The following is a 26,409-nucleotide window of genomic DNA, read 5'->3' as shown; positions in this document are numbered from 1 at the left end:
GTCATTTGTTTCAATTGACTAAATTATTAAAATAAGAGCAATGTATAGACAAAAAAAAAATCAGAGTCGTATTTGACACAATTTTAAGGCCAATTCTTTTGTTATTTCAGCTCCACGTACTGACTGGCATTTATTAGAAGACAACGTACTGTCACCGATTAACTGCAGAAAGTATTGCTTGGAAGACTTGTTCAAGAAAAGTACTTAAGTCCACATCTTCTGTGATTTAACAGTAAGTAACATTCTTTGTACCTTAGCTTTAAGTTTAAAGTTCTTTTCAGTAAATAAATGTCAGGATGATTTTTCTAGTCCCTAATTCGATTGTGACCTTTTTTATTCGCGAAATTTTTGGAGTCTGTGGTCCCAGTATCAAATCAAAGTACTCAGTATAAATAGAAGTAGGTTTATCCATTATTTAAAATTTTCAATTGAATATAAAAGAGATCGAAATTATAACTAAATAAAAGCTTTTTTTAAATTGAATTTGATAAACTGTGGTATACAGTTGAATCCTATATAAATAATATTTATCTAATCAAAATGTTTATCAGAAAGAAAAATAATTTTATCATAAATCAGAATCAATTCAAATTGTTGCTTGGAATTGTTGATTTCTCAATGTTTAAAGACTTAGCATAAAGTAAAAAATATACATGAATGCGTAAAATTAATTTTTACCCAATTAAATTCAGTTTCAAAATGATGTATTAATGATGAATGGAATATTCAGTTTTCTTCTTGAATCGTATAGAAGTTTTAATTTCAAATAATTAACACATATATAGCCTTTGTTGATAATCTATAGGTAGTTACGCAGCATTATTGCAATAAAGAAATAAATTTAGCACACCAATTCTTCCTTCACCGATAAAGAATGAAAAGGATAACAGCTAGAAAAAAAGTAAGCATGGAAAGTCTTTTAGAACTGAACAAAGTCAAAATTACAAAAAAAAAAAAAAAAAAAAAAATATCAAGCATTTTATGAATTTTAAAGATTTCTAAAATTTGTGATAATTTAAAATGGAAATTCGACAATAAAACTCTTTAAATAATAAATTTCGACTCATAAATTTATACTGAAGTGAAATTTAAAACTAAATCTATTGCAAAATCATTGAAAAGTAGGAACACATAACTAAATGATGCTGAACTACATAATAAGGCAAGAATTTTATTGTACTCTGCAGTAAATGTTTTATTCGGAAGGTACGGGTTAAAGATATGAATTTCATTTTTTTATCATCTTAGGCTTCTTAATAAAATCAGGATTTGTTTAAAGAATTACTGTGATTCGCCTTATCCTAAAAATCTGCTCTATGTATATGAATAATTTAAGCAACAAACAAAAAGTAACTGGTAAAATGGATATGGATTTGTTTATCTTTAATAAAAAATATGGAACATAATAAATAAATAGAACTTGTTATCTTCGAGGACGTTCTTGTGTTCTCCAATAATTCTTTCTAACTCAATTACCTCATTCCCAAAATAACAGCCTGCCAGCAAATCTTTCACAAAATTTTTTTGCAGCGACCTCTAGGTATTCCTATTATCTCTATAAGATAATAAAATGAGCGGTATTATAAATGCCGGTTTTATATAAGGCACTTTTAAAATCTTTATATTTTGAGTAACTGATTATTCCCGTTTTTCAGTTCCATTCAAAAATAACAAAAATTCCTTCTATAAACTAGCTCATTTTTCATCTTTGTTCTTAAAATCATAAATCTTTTTACGAAAGTAACCAAAACATATTCAGATTGTTTAAAAATTTCTATGCTTGTTTTGTTAAACAAATGCACTAATGCATAGAGAATACACTAACAGACAGCACAATAAATACACCGAATCAGGAAAAAAAAATTAATTGAAAACTTGGCCTAGATATGCAACAGAATACTCTTTTCGTTTGCGCATGAAATAGTCGGTTTACAACAGCTTACAAAGGACTTATAGATCTTTCATCTTCAAGACCAGTAACAGTTAAAATGCTACTATCTTAACTAAAATTGTCTTTTTTTAGAAATAAAATGATTCAAAACGTATGTAATTTACGTCAATAATGACAAATTTGTCTTTCTTTTTTACTTTTAAGCTTAATTTACGTTTCTTAAAGTTTTTTTGTGTTATGATTAAAGATTTTGTGAATTTATAGATATATATTAGAACTAAACTTAAGGTACTTTTATGTTTAAAATGATAAATTCAATGAAAAATGAGTACCATCATCAAGAAAATAAAATTAATGACGGCTATTGAAAACAATGTAAAAAAGATTATTTACAAATTTATTAATTCAAATCCACAAAAACCTTGAAAAATGTAAATGTTCCCTTGCTATTTTAAACAGTTACACGTATCTTAAAAGGATGAATCTAACTTTTACATACAGGAATAAGGTAGGCAACAGCATATATATATAACTAATATTCAGAAGATATATATTATGTTTGACTGGCTTCATTAAACCGTATTTATAGCATTATTCTAACGCTACGTGTATTTTGATGTCTTATGAAGCTCCGATTTAGAAATGAGCTGCTTAGACACATTTCTAAATTCACTCCCTATTAACTTGCTAACTTCGGCAGATTAAATGCGAATTTCATCCGGAATCAAATGCGATTGCATTGTCTCCACAAGCATTTTTCATTTTTATCTGACGGTATGAAGTTCGCTTCTCTGAGAAGTCTTGCGAAAAGTTATTTCGGATCTTTACAGATGATCCCAAACCACTAGAGTAGATTCTTAACAAATAGACATCAACTCCATCCATTTCCGCCAAAAACATTAACTATGAAAATTGTCTGACTATGTAAAAAACACAAAAACTTTATAATTAAAATGAGTTATGCTAATAAATTAAGATTTCTAGTTATTTGACTATATTTTCTACGAAAATATTTAAAAAGCTAATATTATTTACAATTAAAACAACTCTTGAATGAGCTAACAGTTTTCATTACAAGTAAGAAAAGCTAGCTCTTTCTATAATTGATTTAACTTTATAACGACAAAACATATATTCATCAATTAATAATTTCGTTAATATATATTCCTCATCTTTGCCCTTTATTACGTTGTTTCAATATATGTTCATCCGTTTGAAAACAAACATGCATTAATTTTAGTAAAATATACTACTAAACTCAAATTAGATTACTTTAGCTATTAGATGAATTATTCTATGGAAAAATTAAACTTTTTTATATTATGATATAATGTGAAATTAATATTTAAAATGGATAATCTTGAACACTGTAAAAAGTATTGCTATTCTTAACGTCATGGCAATGTGGAAATTGGAAAAGAAAAAATTTTAATTGAGAAATCAATCTAACAATGATATTTAAAATTTTAAGTAAATGAAATATTCGTTTCTTGATCTTCTGGGCATCATTAATAATTAAAAAAAAGTTTCATTATTTAATAATAATGCTGAATAATTGTTGGACTGTTATATTGCAATCACATCTAATTTTAAGATAATGGGTTTTTTTCAGTACATATTAAAAAACCCATGGAATTTCGAATCAAAATTTTGGCCCCATTACAGCAATTCTTATCTCTTGTAAAAAAAAAAAAAAAAAAAAAACTATTCTTTCAAAAGCTCCTAGCATTTTGACAGCATAAATTTGAGAAAAAATTATTTTGATAGAAAATCAAAGTAATTCTAGTGTTACTAAATGTGAATTTTGAGATGCAGACATATTAATTTCTTATATAACAGAAAGCACAATGTTTTTCGCGTTCACTTAATGGATATTCGGTTGCGAAAACATGTTTGTATCTTTGTTATTATTTTGTTCATTTATCTTTTCTATTCTTTGAATTTTCATAATGGAATTTTAAAAACGCATTGCGTTTCTTTCCAAGCGGTTGAATAAATTTAACGTGAGTGGAATTTGATGAAGATGAATACTTAAAGACTCTCGAACATGAGTTGGATTTCGTAAAATTATTATTTTTGAATTAATGAAGCTGTTGTTTTCATTCAAATTTTGAATGCCACTTTTAAGGGTTTCTTTTCATTTATTAAAGATCAAAACCCCGGATTAAAATAAGTTATCGTTTTCTTAAATTTCTATTTTTATGCAATGTCATTGCATAAAATTTCCATTTTTAAATGAATTTTTATGCCAAAGTAATACAAATTATTCCAATTTAAAAAAACTTCTAAAATTATAATCTAATGATTTGCTTCATTAAAATCCTGCAAAATCTAATCATTTTCTGATTTTCGGAATTTAAATTTATATTCCAAGTAAAAAAATAATTTTAATCAAGATAATTTAAAAACACTTTTATTAACATTATTTTCAGTAAATTCGTATTATTTTTTTTTATTTGAATCATATTCCTAATTTTAGTCATTGATTTTTAATCCATTATATAAACATTATTAAATCTTGTAATCAATTTTTTTCAACGCCAATACTAGTCATGCTATGGAATCAAAATTTAATTTAATTTATTAACCAATAACTCATTCTGAAAATATAAAAGAAAACGTGAGTGTCATCAAAATAAGAATTTTTTTTAAAAAAATTAAAAATTCTAGAGCAACTGGTGAGGAATAAAAAAATCGATTATAAAATTCCATATTTGCAAATATGAAACATATCAAACAAAAGTGTGTTAAAATAACTTATTTTTAATAATTAAATTTTAAAAGTAGATCATCCAAAGTCAGATTTCAAAATGCCTTTCGTATTCATAAAATTCTGTGGAATCATATTTTCTAGAGAATTTATAATAACAAAACTTCTTTTAATGATTTGCTTATAGCACATGTGAAGCATTGTAAAATCGGATTTTTTTTTATTTTTATTAAATAAAAACATTTCGTAAAGAGATCATGGAGAGACGTTTATTGTACGCCATTACACCATTTATAATTTAAAAAATATATAATTTTTGTCTTTCAAATATTATAATTACATATTCCTTATATAAAAAGAGGCCTAATCGATTTCAATTCGTGACTCAATTTTGTATCGCTGCTTTTCTCGACGAATAAAGTCAAGCTATATTCAAGGAATTCTTACTTTATCCCAAACATAAGCAGAACATTTTCAGTGACCCTTGGCAATCTGTAATCGCGTTTTGAATAGCATGTCTTGCAATGACAAAGCTCCTTTAGTATTTATTGATCATGTTTCAAAATTGTATCCGATCTTTGGACAATAAACAAGAGTTATCAGTGAGATAAGGGCTCATTGGATAGCGTGATGAGTCACTAGCAAGTGCCCAATGTTATAAACGAATGAAGATTCCAGGTCACGGCATCTTGTGAAGAAGATTCTGGAAACTTTGAAAGTGCTGCGACCAAGAACCCTTTTCCAAGTCACGCTATACGAGAGAATACATAAAAGAAGGCTTTTCCAGTTTCATTATGCAAACTTGGAGACCATCTGTTGGGTTTTCGGACTTACTAAAAGATTAGGTCCTTGAAACTCACTTTGAATTTTTGTTCTTGGAGAAAGACTTAAAATTTATTTTAATTGCTTTCAAGTTATATTGAATGTGTTTAATGATGCATGGAAAAGTAAAAGTTTACGAGACTTTTTTAATGGATGATTTTGCATGAAAAAAGAAGGTTACGAATAATTGAATAGTGTTTTGAATTTCAATGGTTTCAGAATATAAATTGCATTATTAATACGTAAATAGTCTGATGCTTGCTGAAAAAAATTATACATTCTGTTCATTTTTCTATTTACAAAATACTGGCGCATTGGTGACGAGTAAAAAATTCACAATAGTTATTTTCCTAATTGCTCTTACAAATTTTTATGTGGTTCGTATAATTTTATTTGTATAATATCATTAAAATTAATTGTTTACGAGACATTTGTTAACGGATAAGTGAAGCTCTCAATACCTAAAATACAAAACAAAATTAAAAGGGACAAATAATAAAAAGAACTACCTGCTTCATTGCCTATATTTCTTATGTATTTCTAAGAAAAATGAATAATTATCTTACATTTAAGTGTAAAAAATAATGCTCATTAAATGAAATATTTATCATTGCCACATATTTTATTCTTTAATACGTATATGCAAATCTTTCAAAAAAATCAGTTTAATTTTATTCAATTAAATCATTTCAAACTGAACTCGTCAATAAAATCGAAAAGCCAATCAAGAATCCAAGGAGTTTTAACGCATTCGATGAATTATTGATTATAATTAAACTTAAAAAAAGGAATACAAAATCTCTAGTTCTCATTACAAAGTAAAAGAAAAAAAACCCAATCAACTTGTTAAAATTTATTCGATTCGATACAGATGAGATATTAACTGAGAAAATAAATTTTAATGGCAACTATATAATAATTCAGACAGAGTCATAATACACATTATTTACGAATGATATAAGGACAAAGGATATTAATATTTTTAAAATAATGTACAATACTGAAATATACATCATCTAATGATTCTCATGTTTTAAGTTTTTAAGCAAAAAATTTCGTTATCATATATTTCTGATATCCTAAAATTTTTCGGTTTTTTCAACCTACACCTTTTGCTTCACCATGTTTTAAAATGCATAAACTGAGATTTAGCATTTTCCTAATATATATATTTACTCTTGAACAGATAAATTTTAATTTTATCTCTCTCTGTATGAATTCCACTACACACTTCTTAAAAATTAACAAGAACTGATATATCTCACAGTAATTCTCACTCTTCAATTGTTTCTTCAACAGAAACAAGATACAATCTGTAGCATTAAAATCGCCAATTATCATGAAATCATGTAATTTGAAAATATTTTTCCCTAAATTGTTCAGAAAAAGGATTTAATCTGAAATCGGCAATAATATATTATTTTTTCAAGAAGAAATTTAAACTACTCAAGTAAAACCCCAGATTAATAATTTTTGCCAAATGTGCTGTTTGTTATGTCTATCTGAAATCATATTTTTAGACGATTTAAGTGTTAATATAAAATTTTAGTTTCCTTAAACGTTAACAACGTGGAAATCACATCTGAATTATTTCAAACAATTCAATGAGCGATGGTATTGCATATAAATAATAATTCACTTTCTAGAATTTTTTGGCAAGTGCTTCATAAAATTCCCTATTTTATATAGAAAAAGCAAAAGATATCCCAAGAAGATAATAATCTGGCAATGCATAAACGCAGTTTGGCAAATTGACTCAAAACATTATATATCATTACAAAGAAAGTAGAATATAATCATGCAATTAATATAGCACAAATATATGGGAATGAAAATAAATAAAAACGCTAATAAGTATTACTTTTTCAATGTTTTTCAGATTTAAAATGTGCAATTTATCTTGCATTAAAATTCATTTTAACGCTGCGTGCACTAAAAGGCATTTTATGGCATTCAAATTTTAAAAAGGACAAAAAAAAATTGAATTTTTAAGCTATAATTTCAATAAGAAATTCAAGCTTAAATATTTTGTATAACTATTATTTTTAATAATCCGGTCTTAGATGAGTTTATTTATCTCTTTTTAATCCTCCATAATCGGACCAGATTCTTCTTTTCCAATTATAAACTATTCCTATTGAATGCTTATGCTTAAAGATAGCAGAAAACTCATTCATTTTTGTAGAAAAACGCTAAAAAAATCTTTGTGTATATGTTTTTAATGCCTGTATTGCTGTTTGAAGCAAGGCAAATGCTAATGCTCCTCACAAAGAACAGGTGGTAAGATCATCTCAACCGTGAGGTGTGAACAGGGATGAGGCAGCTGAATCACGATTCACAGAACATATACCCACATCCTCAGCTCCATTCATTTCCTTAATGATTATATAATCGATGATGCAGTTCTTTGATTCTGAGTGTTAAGTCGGACAACGGATAAATTTCTTGATGAATCTGGTAGGTCAGATCACACAACGAAAAATTCATAAAAAGGCTTTAAAATTCTTAAAATTGTGCTCTTAATAGGAGTTTCAAAATTATTCAATATTTTTTTAATATTTGATAACAGTTTTCATGGCGAATCTTTATAATTAATTATAGAAAATGAGAACTAATTTTCACAATTACTAAATTAAATAAAAGCAATAAATTTTTATATTTGATCACTTATCCAAATAAAATATATAATAGACTAAAAGAATTCTTTCTATTTATAAGACAAGAAAAATACATATCTCAAAATTATATTGTTAAGAATACATTGCTCTCCTATTTTCTCCTTGTATTGAAAACAATCCTAAGCTATTTAGCGGGATTCATTAATATGCTTTCTTTAGGTCAGAATACCCTACCTAAGAAATGCATTCATTTTAAAGAAAGGGGAAAAAATGAAATGTCTTTTATATTATATTTCGCCAAAATCCAATTTCTTGTTGGATGCTAAAAATTCTTTACAAAAAGCATTTCCACCAATTACGCCAACACTCCTTCAGAAAGCACTTTTGCATTATTTATGTAGTATCCTTGACGCTTTTCTAATGCAAATAATGCGCCACTTATGAATATATAAACACCGAATTCTAAAACGTAAATTACTTTCCACAGTTTGTATTTCTTGTAATGTTGATAGAAAACTGAAGTTCCAATTCTTTTGAAATAGTGTTTTGATTATGTTTAGAAAATGAATATAGCAGCATTCGGGTTTAAATAGCTTGTAGCAAAAGCAGCTCACAATTTATTTTTTGCTTTGAAGGCATTTTATCTTTTGTATTGATTTTTTGAATTTGATAATAGGTTTATAAGTTTTTCTATGAAGAAAATGAAACAGTGTATAAAATCTCCTTTACTTCAGATGTTTTTGTGAATATGATTTAGAAATCTATTACTTGCTGTAATGGATTTATATTTGTTTCTCTTAATAAATAAATTTCCATTTGCTATTATGTTTGTTGAAAAACCGTTTTAAAGCCTTGTTTCATTTAACATAGCATTTAAACCGACAAATTTCAAAATAAATTTGTAACTATGCATTAAACGATTTTAAATGACCCAGATATATAAAAACTTATATAACTATATAAAGTTAACTAAACTATATAAAATAGTGTTAAATTGCTTTGCTATACTCTTAAAGTTTTCATCTAATGATTAATCTTTTCTTTGATTGACAACTTTAAAATATCGGTACATTCTTTTAGAACCTTCAGAAAATATTTTCAGGTCTATAAAATATTTTTTTTAGGAAAAGCAATAAATTATAACAAAAATGCGATTCACTTTTATTAATCAACTGGTATGTACAACTTAATATTCAAAAAAATTTCAATAATGAATAAACTAATTTTTTTCTGACTAATCTTTATGGTTTAGGACATTATTTAATGATTATTAAATTCTAGCTTTTCTCAGTTTTACGAATGACAATAGAATAGATATCACGGGTTTTACCGACCAACACAGCAAGAATGTTTCTCTAAATTACTCCGACGGACAAATAACCATAGATTATAACAGTTACAATAATTATAAAAATATAAAATAATTAAAAACTATATCTGGAACGACATTTTTTTTAAAGTGTTATATTTATCAGCAAAAAAAAAATTACTTATTTTCTTCAATAATGTTCTTCGTGTGTGTGTGTGTGTGTTTTGAATGAGATCTTCATAGGTATGGTGGCAAATTAAAAATTTTGAAATCTCTCCTTGTTAAATATCCTCATAAATATATCGAGAATAGGATGCCAATTTAAGTTTATTTGATTCAAAATACCGTAGATTTTTTTGGGCGGGGCAAAACAATTTGAATGTAAAGAAAGTTCATACATCTCTATTTTTATTATAATAGTGTCTTGATATGATTTAACAACAGTTGCAAAAAATAATTACGATTGCTGAAATAAAAAAAAGCTAATGACTATTCGCTGAAGTTCAGATTCAACTTAATTTCATTTCGGCCCGCTTAAGTAAAATTAGGTTACTTAAGTTTAAGGTATTCTTGTTTCCATGATTAGCCACTGTGGCCTAGCAACCAGCTTTAAAATAAAAGGATAGCAAGCTTTACGAAAAATCCCCAATGTATGCGATCCAAGTGTATATCAGATCGTTTCAAACGGTCAAATAGAAATTCGGAATGCGAGGTGACATCTCAAGTATAATCCTTATATTCTGTCTACGGCTCAATTTTACGAGATTCATTCTAAAATAATAGCAGTTTGGTTTTAAACCAGTGCATAAATTTAAAAATTTCTATTCTAAAAAGCAATTTTTTGAAGGAAAAAAGTGTAAAAATTTCTTTAGGATTTTAGTATTTATTTTTTCTGTAGTATTAATTTCAATTTAATTAGTAGCCTTTTTTGGGACAAAAATTAATATGGCGCGGAAATTACATTTAAAGTCAAATTACAGTTTTCATAAAAAATAAATTAGACACTCAAAGAAAAAAGAGGTACATGCACAGTTTATAAAAAGCTACTTTGAATGTTTCCTTTTGAATTCACTTTCAAAACACACAAAAATCGATGTGGAAATGTCAACAAAAGGTATTTTTAAATAGTGGTACTATCCCACATCTGGACTGTTCATAGCATAACCATTCACTAATGTATCCTATTAATCAAGGGACATTTGATCTTTCAACCAAAAAGAGCTTTAAACTTAAATTTTCTTTTTCATACAAGAAATTAGTCTTTGATGTTTTATCCCTTCTTATTCTCTGATGTTTTTAATTACTTTACGAAAAAAAGATATAAATAGAAAGAGAATTTTAAAAATCATTTTGAGGAGAAAAAAATTTTTGCAATGTTTTTTTATCAAGGTAATTTGATTTAGATTGCTAATTCACATAAAAAAAACTTATTTGAGATCCCAAGAAATAAAAACTTGTGCAGAAAGAAATTGTACTATTATTTCAAAGGCAAATTTTTATTATTCTTTCTTTATCTTTATATGTGTAATTAATTAAACAGTTTCTATCTGTTAGATATATAAAAATAAATATTTTAATATATATTTAAGATACACTTTCTTCAACTTAAGGTGCTTACCAAGTTTATGAAGGTTTCATATTTATTATTTTTATTTAAGAAATTATGTAAATATACAGTTTTTCGCTCCAGGTAAAGCAATATGTAAAGGAATAAAGGAATATACAGTGTATACATGAATAAATTTTTTCGGAGTAGTCTGAATTCGTAAGCATTCATCAAAAAATACTAAAATGCTTCTTGAAGACATTGAAAAAACATCAATTCCAAGTAAGGGCATTGTGAGGAATTTTCTTAATGATTTATATATTTAATTATACCTTTTACTAATCCAATCATTATAGTAAAACAAGTTTTACGTGATAACCGTCTTCGTTAGCTGCTATCTAAAATCGCAAATGTTATGTTCCACAATAGAGAAGTCTTTAATTGGAATATTAAGCGGATTACATGGAATGTGTGTTCTTGTTTCTCGAGAATCATCACATTTTTCGAATTCCTCTCTCCTCTCCAAAAAAAAAGCATGGGTTGTGATCTGGGAATTGAGGAAACCGCATATTACATGTAGTCTAATGAAAAATTCTGCTTTAAAATATATTTCTCAAACATCCTTGCGACAACATGTAATACTTGAAGTATGTAACATGTCCCTTACATGTACTTGAAGTATGCAAGAGCCTCGTATTTCATATCGATTGTACATACAAGATACAGATTTGATTGTACGGAGGGGAAAATTTAAATTCTTTACAGAAATGCATTTCCTTGCTTGTGATCTTTCAGGATGAACAGACAACCTTGTATGTGTACGAATTTTATTCCCATTCCTCAAAGTAAGTAAACAGTCCAAAATTTCTTCAGAGCAGTCAACTGCTAAATGCTAATTCTTTCTCAAGACAGAATTAGCATTGAGATTAAACTGTTTCAGTACCAAAGGTAAATTTCCTAAGTTCAACGACGTTGTGTGCGATAAGATGGGGAAAAAACATTGCATATTAATTTGATTTATTTGTGTTAATATGATCACTGATAAATAAGTTTGGAATTATTTTTCTCTCCGATTTTCCCCCTATTCCTTTGTAAAATCACCCACAAAGATTCACGTTTTTCTATTGAATGAAAATAATTAATGGATATTCTGATATAAACAGCTCTGCATGCGTGTACTTTAATTATGGACAGTTTTATATGTGCAATGAAAAAACACAAGATGAAAGCATTAAATTTCAAGAGATGCTTGTATTTTGCCTATTGCAAAAAGTAATATGCCTTTGTTAATTTTTTATGTCAACCTCCACCTTCAGGTTTCAAATAACTTGAAAACTCATTAAAGTTGTTTACTAGAGAACAGAACAGTTGTTGTTTTTTTAAATTTCAGACGGTAAGTAACTTACTATTTAAAGCTAATCTTTTCTTTTTTTTGACAAAATATATTCAACAAATCTTCTGAATTAAGAGGAGGGAGAGGATTTTTAAAATTGCTGTGCTAAAAAAATGTAGATACTTTAGTTACAATTAATTAATTTGACTAGATGTTTTGATTTTCGGTTATTTTATTTTCAAAATTTTATTCTGCACATCAAAAAAATAATAATAAAAGGATGAACGTTAAATAAATGCTCATCGATTTTAAGTCGATTCAAGTTACACACAATGTTTATGTAAATTTCTTGCTTAATAAAAATGGTTTTATCATTCTTTGCAAATTCGTGCAAATAAACATTTCTTTCAAATTATTGAAAGCAGAAAGAGTCAGGAGGCTATCTATGCATATGTGCAATCAGAGTTTAAAATGTTTGGAAATTTCTACAACAGATTGAATCAATTTCAAAAATATAAACATGGCATTCGTAGTTTAGGTTAGGTAATTTAGTTTGATTACGTCACATTTTGAATATGAAAGGATGGTTTAAAACGAATTTCATAGTTTTGACCGTCATTGATAAGGAAAACATCACCCAAATCGGTATCCCGCTCTCCAAAATTCACGCCGCCTCAAAAACAAGATTTTTGACCTTGCATAGCTCATTTAGAGTGAATCATTTATGTGACGGCAGATTTTCAGTAAGAAAGTTTTTATTATTGGAACACTTGAATACAAATTGTAATTAATTTAGAATCGCGGCAAAATTTGCTTTAATTTTTATTTTTAAAACTTGAACATCTAAAATGTCTTTTATACATAAAAAATGAAATGTCTTAATACATATATTTCGAAGTTCTCTTCTTACGGCATAAAATTAGATAACATTATTTTATTGCATACTGCAAAACGTTCTTTTTTATATAAAGATACTTCATTTCATTCACATTATTGAATATAATACCCAATCAGATAGACATTCGAAATATTACCACTTGCACTTTATTGAAGATTCTTTAGTAGCATTTACTTCGATTACATATAACTTAAATAATGTCATCAACTTCTTTTATAAATGAAAAGCTATAGATTTCATACAGAAATTATTTTTGAAAGCATTGGTAATCGACTATAGTATATAACTAGGCGTGTTCTTCATTAATCAGAGTTTAAAATTTTAGCCACTTTAAAAAGTTATTTTCGTAAAATTGTAAAAAGAGTCTTTATCTTTAATGGTATAATTTCATTAAAAATATAAGAAGTTAAAAATGTCTCCAAGGAAAATAAATTTAAGAAATAATATAGATTAAATATTGCATCTTAAACATGTACACTTTAATGGAAACCTTCCAAATCAAAAGCACGACAAGAATAAATCTAAATATTGTTTTATGAGATAAGAATAAATAATAAATTATTATGATAAATTGGACTAAATATCTAACGGGAAGACGACAAGTAATTATCAACATTTTTAATTAATCGGTATTTTTGTTGAATTATATATTCTTCGATATTAAAATATTTAAATAGAAAAAATTAAAGGCCGATTCATTAATTGAATTTATCATTTTATCCAATTCCTTTATCTGAAATGTACTGATGATTCACTTTCTTAAACAGCCCGATTTATATCTTAAGACAAGTTAAAGAATACAATATTGGCTAAAAAGACATTTTTCAGCAAAGAATACTTCTATAGCTCTAGTTTTAGCTTAATTAAGGCAATTATTAATTATGTTGCTCAAAGAATTAAACATTTCTTCCTCCGATACAATTTAAGCAGAACGATTTTTAAAAACATAAAATGAAATATTTTTTTCATTAACTGCAGTTTAAAGATTAAATTGCATTAAAGCTGGTACAAAAGAAGAAACAGAGTTAAACAACCTTTTTTTCTGATAATTAATTGATGAAGCTAATTGCACTGATATTGATGACATCACATAAAAATAAATTGCGCTTAATAATCGGTTTAAATTGCTTTTAAACGTGGTTAAAAAATAAAAATCGAATAAATGAAAATTTGTTGAAATGATATTTAAATAAAGCAATAGCCCATTTTTTAAATGTCTTCATTCAAAATTTGCTAATTGGTCAATTGAAAAACAAACACGATTTATAAGTAAAACTCGGCAGATCCTTTCAATCATATGATTTAGATGGATATTTTTTAAAAATATTTATTCATGTACTTTAAGTGAATACTAGCTTTATCTAGTCAACTTGATTTCCCTCAGTATTTCTTTATTTTTTATTTGTTTATGGAGAAATTGTGGCGTTAATTACTAAATTCCTCTTTTATAGAGTTGTTATATTTATAATATTTACTTGCTGTCATCAAAGAAAAATTTTAAAATAATATTTTTTATGATAAATTAATGAGCATAATGCCTGCTTTTTGTATTTTTAAGCATTTTTTTAACACTGTACAAATCCTTTGTGGAAAGGGATATTCTTCTAGAATCAAAACTATTCTAGAGGACTATATCTTTGTTTATGAAGTTCAGATTCCTATAAAGAATGCACATATTGGACGATAATATGTAATAGTGCTAGATATTATTAAATATTACAATTATAATTTGATAGCGTACTATAGTGTTCATTATCGCTGTGATAATCGCTGTCATTGCTTCCTTGTGGTGGCGACGCGCGTGTAGATTAGTAAAAGTAATTAAAAATTTCTAATCTAAATTCAGTATTTTACAATATTTTACAGTGTTTGAAAAGACGAACACACTATCTGCTTCTTAATGTATAGCGAATTCAGTATTCGACATAATAGACCCCTACAAAAAACATTCCAACTGCATTGTAGCGTTTTACATCATTTCCAGTATTTGAAGTATTGCAAGATAGACAGAAATGGAGTTTATTATTATTTTACAAGAGAAAATTTTAATGCAACCAATCAAGTTATCATAATAGGTAAATATTTGTGATATCGTGCAAATTTATTTTAAAATTTGTAGATTTTTGAATTTGTATACCATAACTGAAATTTTATAATAAAATGAGGAATTAAAAGAGAATTTTAATCCCTGTTTACTTTTTTGAAAATTCATAACTGAAGTATTTCCTGTTTTCAGATCAACAACGATCATTACGGGGGAAAAATGAGTGTTGATTGCTTAATTTGTGCTTCAAATTGCAATAAGAGAGTAAGCGTATGAAAATATTTTTAAAAAGTATTTTGAAAATTTCTATGATATGATAAATTTATTGTTAAACTTGAAGAAACGTCAATCAAGTCACTAATATCGATTTCTGAGGACTTTGACAAAAGCATAACGATTAAACAATAAAAGAAATATACACAAACGATAATCTCCCAAAATCCAAAAATGGATGAAAATGGAAAAATGGCTTTTATTTATTTATTTTATAATAGATGATAAAATACAGACATTAAATAAATGTATGAGCATGTTAAGAATAGAAGCTAAGTATAGAATAGCAAGATATTTCTCCGTAATTTCAATTGTTTTGAACTACTTCAAGAACTTCCCGACATCATGACAAATATCATTTGGCAAAATTAAAGAAATGCTAATTGTTTTATTCCACACAAAATAACACGCAACTTTAGTTTGGCACATGTCAAGACGGAAGAAATTTAAGTAACTTCGCATAATATTTCCAATTAGGGGGGACGTTCCTTTGCGACTAATAACAGGAACTTCGGAATCATAAGAAGAAACACAGAAAATTGGAAAAATGCTATTCTGTTAGTGACGTTAAGCATATTAATTACATATTTCACTTCTTGGTAGACTAAATATTAAAAAAATATATATATGGAAAAAATGTACCGGAAAAGGATCTTTGACGTCTCAGTATTATAACCCGATTTTCACAATGAAGAACTATTGTGAAATAAAATAAAATATTAGAGTTGGTGAACCTATATCGGATGCATTCCGTCTCAGAAATACCGAAAGGAATGTAAAAAGTCTTGGGTATTAGTCCAAAATTCTAGCCAACCTATTGAAAAATGGATTATCTTAAAGAAATCTTTAAAAACGATTTAAAAGAAGTTTAATGTAACATTCAAGAAGATTTGAAGTAACGTTATCTACTACCTTATGCTATAATTAGAAAGCCCTCGACAATTTTACTTCTCGTTACGATTGCAGAGCTTTTGAATTCCATTTTCTCAGATCTTTCCATGTAAAATATCATTTTTACTTTTAAATAAGATTTTCCGTCGCATCTTGTTTCTATTGTTAAAAAAACATGTTTACGTTAAAAAGGGAACAATTTTTGAAGGAAAGTAGTTATGCGCATTGATAAAAAATGCACATGAAATGTAAGGGAAAAAACTCATTTAAAAAAATTAAAATTGTTTTATTAGGACAATAAAAAACGATGTTTTATTTTTTCCGTAAATTTGTATTTCTAACTACATCAAATGATTTAAATTCTTGCTGTATAGGAATTCTCAGTATATCGCATACAGTTTTGCAATTTTTTGTTTAAATTTTATTATTTTTAATGTATATAGAGATAAATCGCATTCACTTCGCTGTCACAAATCAGATAAAAAGAAAAATTTTTTTTAGTTTAGAAAATATTTGTAAATTTAATTTTTACGTTAATTTAACAGCATTAAGCATAAAGGATAATGTAAAAAGTAGGTGGAAATAAAGTATACAGTAACATGAATTTTTTTTTATTTCGAAGCAGAAAATTCATGATTTTATAAAAAAAAAATCAGACTACCAGCATTATAATACAATAATTATAAAAAGACATTACAGACTTTAATATTGATTTCTAGAACTCACATAAAAACTCATTGCCGAGAAAACGAAGAATGTACACATATAACAAGTATAAACATTTTCCAAGAACTGAATTGTCGCAAAATGAGTGAAAGACAATTTTGATATTGAGTAAGACATTTTCTAATTGATTTCGAAGAGGTTATAAATCCGTTATTAAATAATAAATTTTCCATATTTTATTAATTTAAAAGAATTTTATACAGAATTTTCACTTTTTCTTAAGAAAAAAAAATAATAAAGAAACATATCCGAGATCTTTCCACTTCCGCCACGCCAACTATCATTAGGTAAAATAAAAGAAGTGCTAATTGGTTTGTCTAAAATCCAAATGAACATGCAAGAAGAGACCTCGAAGGGGTTAAGCATTCCTCGCACGTGCCGATCAAAATCCGAATTTTCATTCACCCTTAGTAAATTGACGTGAAGGAAGGAAGCTGTTCTGAGGCTGAAATAGTTTCTGCACGGACATGGCGTTCCAAGTCCTAAGCTAACAAGGCCTTTGACAAATGCCAGAGCGAGAGAGAGAGGGAAGGAAGTTTTCGATCAATCCGGAATGCGATAGCAACTGCTTTCAGGAATGCGGCAAGTGTTGCTTTTGCAGAAGGTTGGGATAAAGGCGAAAGTCAAATACCGCTGCGCTTCTGGAATGCTAACGAATTCAAGAGTCTCCGGACAAAAGTGTATTCTGCAAATTGAATTCACAGGCCACCTTAGGGGAGTGCCGGGCAAAGGGCTTAATTCATTTAAATAGGCACAGCAGCGGGTAACCTTTGTTTATCTAATCCTTCGTCGCATGTGACGAAGAGCATTTCGATGGTTTTTTGCTGGCACATTCCGCCAGTTCATATTTCTCGCCGGAAAAGAGATTTAATCTATTTCTTCTCGCTCAATTTGTTCTTGATTTGGGGGACCACTTTTTCCTCCTCTTAAGTTAGATTTGATTTTTAAATGTGTTTTCAACTACGTGAGTTTATTTTCGAGGGAACTATGGACGGAATTTTATTTGAACATTTAAGAAAAATAGCATGAGATATGAGAATAAGTTTTCATTCATTTATTTCAATTTTGTTTGAAACAAATAATCTGTTTTCTTTCGAAAATATTTTTAAAAAAAAATGATTTTTAGTTATTTGTGATTTTTAAAAATTAAATGCAATAAAATTAATTGCAAAATGTGCAATATTTTCTGTTTATGGATTTCTAAACTTGATGTGTTGACTATTTAAGATTGAAATTAGCATAAATAATAAGTTTTTATTAACTTTAATCTTGAATTATGAAAACAAAATTGAAGTAATGCATATAGTTGTCTCATTTCACCTGTCATTTGACGAATATTGTTTCAGTAATTATTCCTGATCTCATAACGACAGGTTTATTTTTGTTGCTCTGTAATACTATTTTATCCATTTCTTCTCATTTCTTCTTCGGCACATCACTTTTTCAAGAAAGGTTTGAATTTTAAAGTCATTACCTGATTTGTGAGTTGAGTATAACATGAATCAGAATGAATATTAAAAAAATAATAATAAATAAAGAAAACCACTGATTTTTGGGGGCACCTTATCTTTAAAAGAAAAATTTTTCCACATAAGTCATTCGAAATAAAAATAATCATGCATTATTCTCCATTTTAGTTACCTCCCAGAATAAATTAAGAAGACTGGTAGTGAATAAAATAAAACACCAAGGGGCTATTCTTGGACAATTTTTTTCAGGTTTGTGGGGTTTTTTCCCTGTCTTCTTGTTTAGGTTTAAATTAAAATTAATTGAAACTACGCGAATTTAGTCTCAAACATTTGGATCCGTATTCAAAGGAATGGGTTTCTTAATTTTTTTAAAGAAGTAATATATAGTATAAATATACAATTTGAATATTATATCATAGTTCTTACATTTGATTAAAGGTAATTATATACTTCAACAATCTATAAAACGTTTTGATTAAAATGCGTTTAAATAATGTTGAAGAAGATAATAAAATATATTTTAAAACAATAGTTTTAAAAACTAAAAAATTTCCAATATAATATTGGTACTACTTAAATTGTTTTTATTAAACGTTCTTCAGATCTACTTCCCACTTGAGTGTTTCAAATAAAAATAAACTTTATAATCCATTTCCATTTTTCCAACATAATTCTGGGAGCTGAAAGTGAATTATATAGACGTAATAGTAGGAGTAACTTTGTTTATCGAATGCCTCATTGGTTCTGTCAAATATCGTTCCACTGGTGTTTCTTCACACATTCCACCAGTTTCTATATCTCGCTGGAAAAGATATTTAATTTATTTTTCCCCTCAATTTATTTTTCTTCTGGGCTACGACTTTTCTATCATTTTTTTTTAGTTAGATCTGAATTTTAAAAGGCTTTTCGTCTACGTGAGTTAAATGCGAAATAAACTATGGACTGAATTTTTTTTTAAAGTGGTTTGTTTAAATTGTAACATTGTATGATTATTTGTGAATATTTATTTATTTAATTACTTTATTTATTTTGTATTCCTCTCAACTGAAGTATGCTTTTCTTATTACGATTATGAGTGGGTTTGATTTTATAAATGATTTATTCATTTCATTTTAATGCAAAAATTCTGCATTACATTTTTTTTTCTTCACGCTGTGTTTAAATAAAGCAAGAATAGTCTTGATGCTTAAACCAGTCAATACCATTAGTTTTCAATTACCTATAGAGGCATAAGAAAATCAAATAGTAATAATAATATTTCATCATATTTCGTTTAATGCGATATATTTTGAAAGGAACAACAATTATACAGCTGTTACTATATTGAAAAATCCATCGAATTTGCTGTTGCTAATGAAACAATAAAATTATTGTACTGTGCATTGTCATTACTACTTTCGAATTATTGTTTCAAACACTCGTCGATATCCATGATTCAATAACACATGAGCGAATTAGGCTCATAAAATTATACAGGTGCAAAATCTCATTTTGTAATTTACAAATTCTGCTTTTTTGATTATTACTCTGCACGAAAAATTAAATTTTTTCTAAAAACCAATATTATCCAATACCAATAGATAATAAAGCTACATTCAGAACAAGAGCTCTCGCAAACTAGAATTTATATCAAACATTCCAATTTTTCCAATTTATAGATGAAAAAACTACTTTCTCCTTAGGTTTTCTGAGAGCGATATTCTTGTCACATTTCTATCTCTGAACCTCCTCAGGAGTTAAAAAATTCCCTTGACTTCAAAGACACTGAAAAATTTCCCACCATTAGCCCTTAGGAAATGAATACAAGAAGGATAGCCCTTAGGAAATAAATACTGCAATAAAACGAAATTTTACAATTTAAAAAATCGATTTAATCTAAAACCTCTCAGATATTTATTCGTGTTTAGCGCCATCTATCTGTAAATAGAATAAAAATTTAAAGATTTAAAGATTTTTTTTTTTTTTTTTTTTTAAATAAAGAAATCTAGACAAATTTTCGTAACCAATATTTTTATGGTTATTTTTTCTGGCAGTTTCTTTGCTTTTCGGTATAAACTCAGTCATTTAAGATTTTCAAATATTCAAAAATGGTTCGTCATAATATAAAAATTCAAATAAAAATAATTAAAAAAATTCATAGAATGAGAAATTTCAAATACTAAAAAGAAATGTTTCGCCATATTTTTTAAAAAAAGAAAATTGCATAAATACTAGTTTCAGAAACTTATTTCCATTGAAATCAGCGTATTTCAAAACTTACAAGTTCTGTGTAGGAAATGATTTTAAGAAATGTTTATTTTAGATTAGGGGGAGGATATAATGTGAAATTTCCACATAAAACTGAGCTGTAGTAAGACTCATTTATTTCATGGAGATTGCCACAATTTTTTTTATTTGTATAAATTGCTGATAGTTAAATATTTTGATGTTGCCAAAGTTATCTGCGTGTGTTTCATTTTTAAAATTATAAAGCATATTTAACTTTATAGCTTGAAATTAATAAAATTTTGTATCAACGAAGTAAAACGAGATATTTATTATTTAAATAAAGTTAAGGGAAGAATAATGTAATTTCATTTGAAATCTAATGAATTATTTCCAAAAATTAACTGGATAAGGATAATATTAATTATGACAAATCAATACAATCGCTTAAAAAAACTTTTCTCCTTCATAAAAATTGGGCACAAGTTAATAGTTAGAAAAATAGCAACAGAACATCTATATTATCTTTACTATAACCTCTTACACCTCTAATTTTATTGAAATTCCTGAATATATTTATATATCAAATATCCAGCATTTAGCGTATTTAATATCACTTTAGAGTTTTGGTAATTTTAAATTATTTTCAGTACTTTCATGAAACACTTCAATGACTTCAAATTTAGTATCTTTGAGAGTTATTTATTTTCATTGATTTTATTCTGTTGAATACTTTTATATTTTTTATAACTATAGTTATATATCATATTTTATAAACAGTTCTACTACAGTTGGAGAATTGACTCAATGCATTAAAAATTTTATCATTCTGCAGCATAAGTTTCCTTGTGGTATCTCAAAGATGTGTGATCTACTGTTATCTGACGATCAATTTTGAACCTTTCAATGCAAATTGTTTACTATATGTGAGATAAATACAGTGCCAGATTGATCTGAGCTTAAATTTAATTAAAGCTTATTGAAAGCCTCGAGAATTCCGAGTTTGTGACTGTCATGGGACTGTTGGCTTTTTAATGAATGATTATTAGGCCCTCGGAGACATTATATTTAAACAATCTGAGAGTGAATATTTCAGAAATTTCGAGCAAGTCTTCCGAATTTTCCAAGAATATACTTATTACTTATTTTGAAATGTATTGAGGAGTAAGTAAATAAGCAATCTATTTTGCTTGATGATAGAACTCATTTAATTATCGCGGAAATCTAAATACAACAATTTTTTTTTTTTGAAAATTCATAAGCATTCTTCCGACTAGAAATGATTTTTTTTGAAGATAAAAGACGAATATAAAAATTAAAAAAAAATTATGGCTTTACCGGCGTATGATAAAGTTACAATTGATTTAATAAATTAGTAACAGATTAATCTTATTATATTAAATTCCAAATAAAACGGAAAAGTTTGAATTTGCGCAAATATACAATTATGATATCAAATTGCACTTAATTTGGATAAAAATTTACCGACATATTTCACTAACTTTTTCGTTATAAATAAAGCCTATGAAATAAAATTCATCTTTGGCAGCAAAAATAATCTTGGAAAAATCTGAATGTTTTATTAAGAGATTCACTTAGCCAAGTATTTAAGAAATAATAAACTTCAGATAACAACAAATAATGAGAAACAAATACGAAAAAATATGCTATATACCTATTACAAAATCAAAAAAGCAAAAGAAATTTCAAATGTTCTAAAGTAATAAAAGCAATGAAAAACGAACCAGGCTTCATTCCATAATGAAAATCTACATTTTTTTTTAATTCCATAGCAAAAACATACTATAACAAAACAAAACTTGATAATACATTCAAAATAAGATGAAGAAAAAGAAACATAATTCATTAGTTTCTATCCGCTGATGAGTTTATATCTACGAATGGAGAAGATATTTAATACTATAAACATGATCCTAAAACTTTTGGCATGGAGCCGCCATGGCCTACGATTGCATATTGATGTCTTGAACACTATCATAAATAAATATCAATATATATGAATAGATTTGCAAGAGATTGACTTGGCTCCTGATGTTGACATAAAAATTACTAATTATATTCGGAAAGACAATATTTACAACTCGTATGCTGATAGAGAAAATTTAACGTTTTTGCAGAACTTCTCTTTTAAATCCACAATAATATGCTTATTACAATCTGTATCATATTTTCTACCCATCCAAGCAGTATATCAGATCGAAATGGATAATTTAAGCTAATTCATTGGGCACAGTTGTCTTTGAATATGTGGCGAGACAAATTCAAGGTGCTCCCAAATTGAAAAATTCGTTTCGAATCATAATTTATACATTTTAATATAATGCAAATATTGCTTTTATCATATAAATAGATACATTCAATACAGTAGATATTAATACATACATCAATACAATTTTAAAAATAAAGAATCTTTTTAATAGCAACCATTTCCCTACCACAATGAAATATTCTAGCAATTCAATCTAAATCCATGAAGACTGGGGAGTTTTAGATTTGACAAAGCCAATTGGCCACTTTTTACTTCTTATTTCCAAATGAAACGGGAGATAGTTCAAAGGATATTAAAACAACTGCTGAAGTTATAACTCATTATATAAGCAGCTGCTGTTAAATCCATATTCAAAATGTTAGGTAAATTCCCTAAACAGGGGAAGCCATGGCGAAATGATATATACAAAAGCTAATAGAAAAACTAAATAAAGCCTGGTATTACTTTCGTCACTACACAACAGTAGATAACTACAGGAATTTTAAAGAAGCAAAAACTATATCTCATAGAATAAAATGCTAAAATAAGAAAAACACTTTTCAAAACTATGCATCTCGATTCAGAATAATATTAAATTTATAGTTGTGGGAGAAAAAAACAAAAATATTAGGAAAATATATAGAATAGGAAATTCTGCATTGATTCCAAACATTAACGAGTAACTTATAACGGAATTAAATATATTGTAGAGAATCTTGCAAAAATTCAAGTGCAAAATTATCCATCCCATAAGAGACAAAATTAATAACATGTAAAATATGTGAAGAAAGAAACTTGGCTTTCAATATACAATAACAGAGAAGCATAACAGCTGTTTCATACAATGAGCTGAAAACAACTTTAAGCAAACTATGAAGATCATCAGGTTCAAATAATAGCCTATAAGTTTATAATAGAGCAGCGAAAATTCTTTAAATATTGTTTTAATATTTTTAATAGAATTTAGTTGGACGAATATATCCTATTGCTTGGCAGAAAGCAGCAGTTATTTTTATTCCTAAATCTGGTAAGAATCCATAGATAGTATAATAGATATTGGCCTATAACTATAGGCCAATAGCATTAATGAGCTGTCTATGTTAAGCAAATAGGGAGAATACTTAATTCTAGCTTAGTTCGCCCACTGTTTGGAAGAGTGAATTTTTATTGAACTTTTGAAATGGTATTGTTTGGGCAATGCTCTCCTGTTATAAAATGCTTTTAGAAATGATTTTGTGATAAAGAAAGGTATTGCTTCGATTTTTTTTTCTTTATATGAAAAAGCTTATAATGTGGCATGGTGTTATGCCATTACAAAAATCTTGTATAGCATGAATTTCCTGAGAAGCTTACCATTTTTTATCATACACTTTCTTACAATGAGAACATTTCAAGTTTCTATAGATGATACTATATCGGACAATATTAGGGAGTTTCAAAGAAAAATGCCACAAGTGTAATTGTATTCATTAGAAAATTAAATGACATTATTACCAATTATGTGCACGGTTCACTGTATTACATAGCTTTCAGAATTCTTGTTGGGGAATTAATTCAAAATCGCAGCTACAAACAGCAGTGAAAAAAAATTTCTAATTGGGAAATTCCTCGAAAATTATTACATTTGCAAAGAATTAAAGGATAAACCTCAGGCAGAATTAAAATTTAACAGTTATGCATTCAGTGGAATAATGATAATCATTATCTTGTAGTAGCAACTAGAGGCCGATGTTTATAGAAAAGACTAAAATGCAAACAATGCAAAAATAGGGGCGGCATGAACGACATTCAAGAGTATTATGGGTAGCATATATATAACTTAAATTTCTACATTTTTGGGGAGAAAAATATTTTTTATTCATTATAAATTTTTAATTGAATTTATATCTGCATTTCATTATAATTTTTTTCTTTGTTGTACTTATTATTAATTATCAATATCTTTATATTCCATTTTCACAACTAGCATAACGAGCTTGGTCAGAAGTGCCCAATTTGAAACTATAAAAATAATAAATAAAGAAAAATTTCATATTTAATTTGATATATTTACACCAGCCGAAAGCAAACATTAAAAAAAGGATAAAAAACAAATCTTGTATGAATTCAGCGTTTAAAAGCTTAAAAATTAATAAAGTAGTTTTTTTTTATTAAAAATCATCAAATGCTAAATGAAAAACTTATATAGTTCTGATATGAATACTGGTATAACAGAATGATTTATGCTGGAGAAACATTTCTTCACGCAAAACATTAAGAAATTCTTATGAACTCGTTCAATTTAATTCATCAACTAATCAATATCTAAATTGTATATGAATTATAGTTTATTCGTTGCAGCTACATTGACAATGAAATTCTTATGCCTTAGAAATAATACATCAAAGAGAAAGATTATTTAATTAGATTATTATTTAAAAGAGTTTTGCTGAGTATATTTTGAAGTTATCTCTAACAAATTTTAAAATAGTTAAGAAAGAATTAATTCTAAAGAAATATTCTTCTACAATATTATAATAGATTTAAATATTGAATATATATATATATATAAAGTAGATTTAAATAGCTTTAATATTAAGATCCATTAAAAATTTTTAGAAATATAAAATTATTTTTTTATGCATTGCTGTTTAAAGAAAAAAAGACCATTCTTTTTTATTGGTCTATTTCGATTTTTGAAATTCTTTTACAATTTGACATTCTTAGATATTTAATTTAATAGAATTCTTTGTGAATTTATGTAATTCCATTCTTTTATCGAGCCCATCTCCACACTTTTCCATGAATAATAAAATTCAATTTTCTTATGTTTCTAAATGTGTGAAAGAGAACGCACGTTATTGAAATGAGTAAAAAAGTTTATTACACGATGAATATTTTCTTGATTTTATTTCGTAGTATTATTCTTAAAAACCTCTCTCGACATTGTATAATATTTTGATAAAGTTTGATTTTTTCCACCAAATTTAAAAAACAAAATTGCTACAGAAATATCGTTTGACAATATAAACCAAATAAAATTATTCAGGATTCTGCAAGAAAACTATAATAAGTCAAATGAAAAATACTTTGAATGTCACTCGCATGCAGAGAGCTTTAAAAGCGCTGGCAGTCTTCAAAAATTGTTTGAAAATAAATTTCTATGTTCTCTGTTCTAAATCTAAAATTAAATCTTAATAATTTTTTTTTGTTTCAATTCAATGTAACTTTAAATTTTGCAGTCAATATGATTTTACAAATTAAATATAAATCACATAAATTCTTAGAAAAGAATGTTTTCTGGCATTAAGTGTCACGGCCTGATTTTTAATTCCATATATTTGTCAAAGACAGCTCTTGTCACAAATAATTAAATTAAATTTCTCAAAGCTTGATAGCGTTTGGTAAAAAATTTACTGTCTTGAA

General features: G+C 27.0%; 1 long non-coding RNA gene across 1 annotated transcript in view; it reads left to right on the top strand.

The window, feature by feature from the left end:
• The window catches only part of LOC129958736 (uncharacterized), a 70,132-nt gene that overhangs the window by 26,791 nt on the left and 16,932 nt on the right, over positions 1–26,409 (top strand). Inside the window, exon 2 of the long non-coding RNA XR_008783295.1 lies at positions 111–232. This is a non-coding gene — a long non-coding RNA (uncharacterized LOC129958736). The remainder of the gene's footprint in view (positions 1–110; positions 233–26,409) is intronic.

The sequence above is a fragment of the Argiope bruennichi genome, chromosome X1, assembly GCF_947563725.1.
Source record: "Argiope bruennichi chromosome X1, qqArgBrue1.1, whole genome shotgun sequence".
Classification (NCBI taxonomy): domain Eukaryota; kingdom Metazoa; phylum Arthropoda; class Arachnida; order Araneae; family Araneidae; genus Argiope; species Argiope bruennichi.
This window is presented reverse-complemented; position numbering and strand designations above follow the sequence as displayed.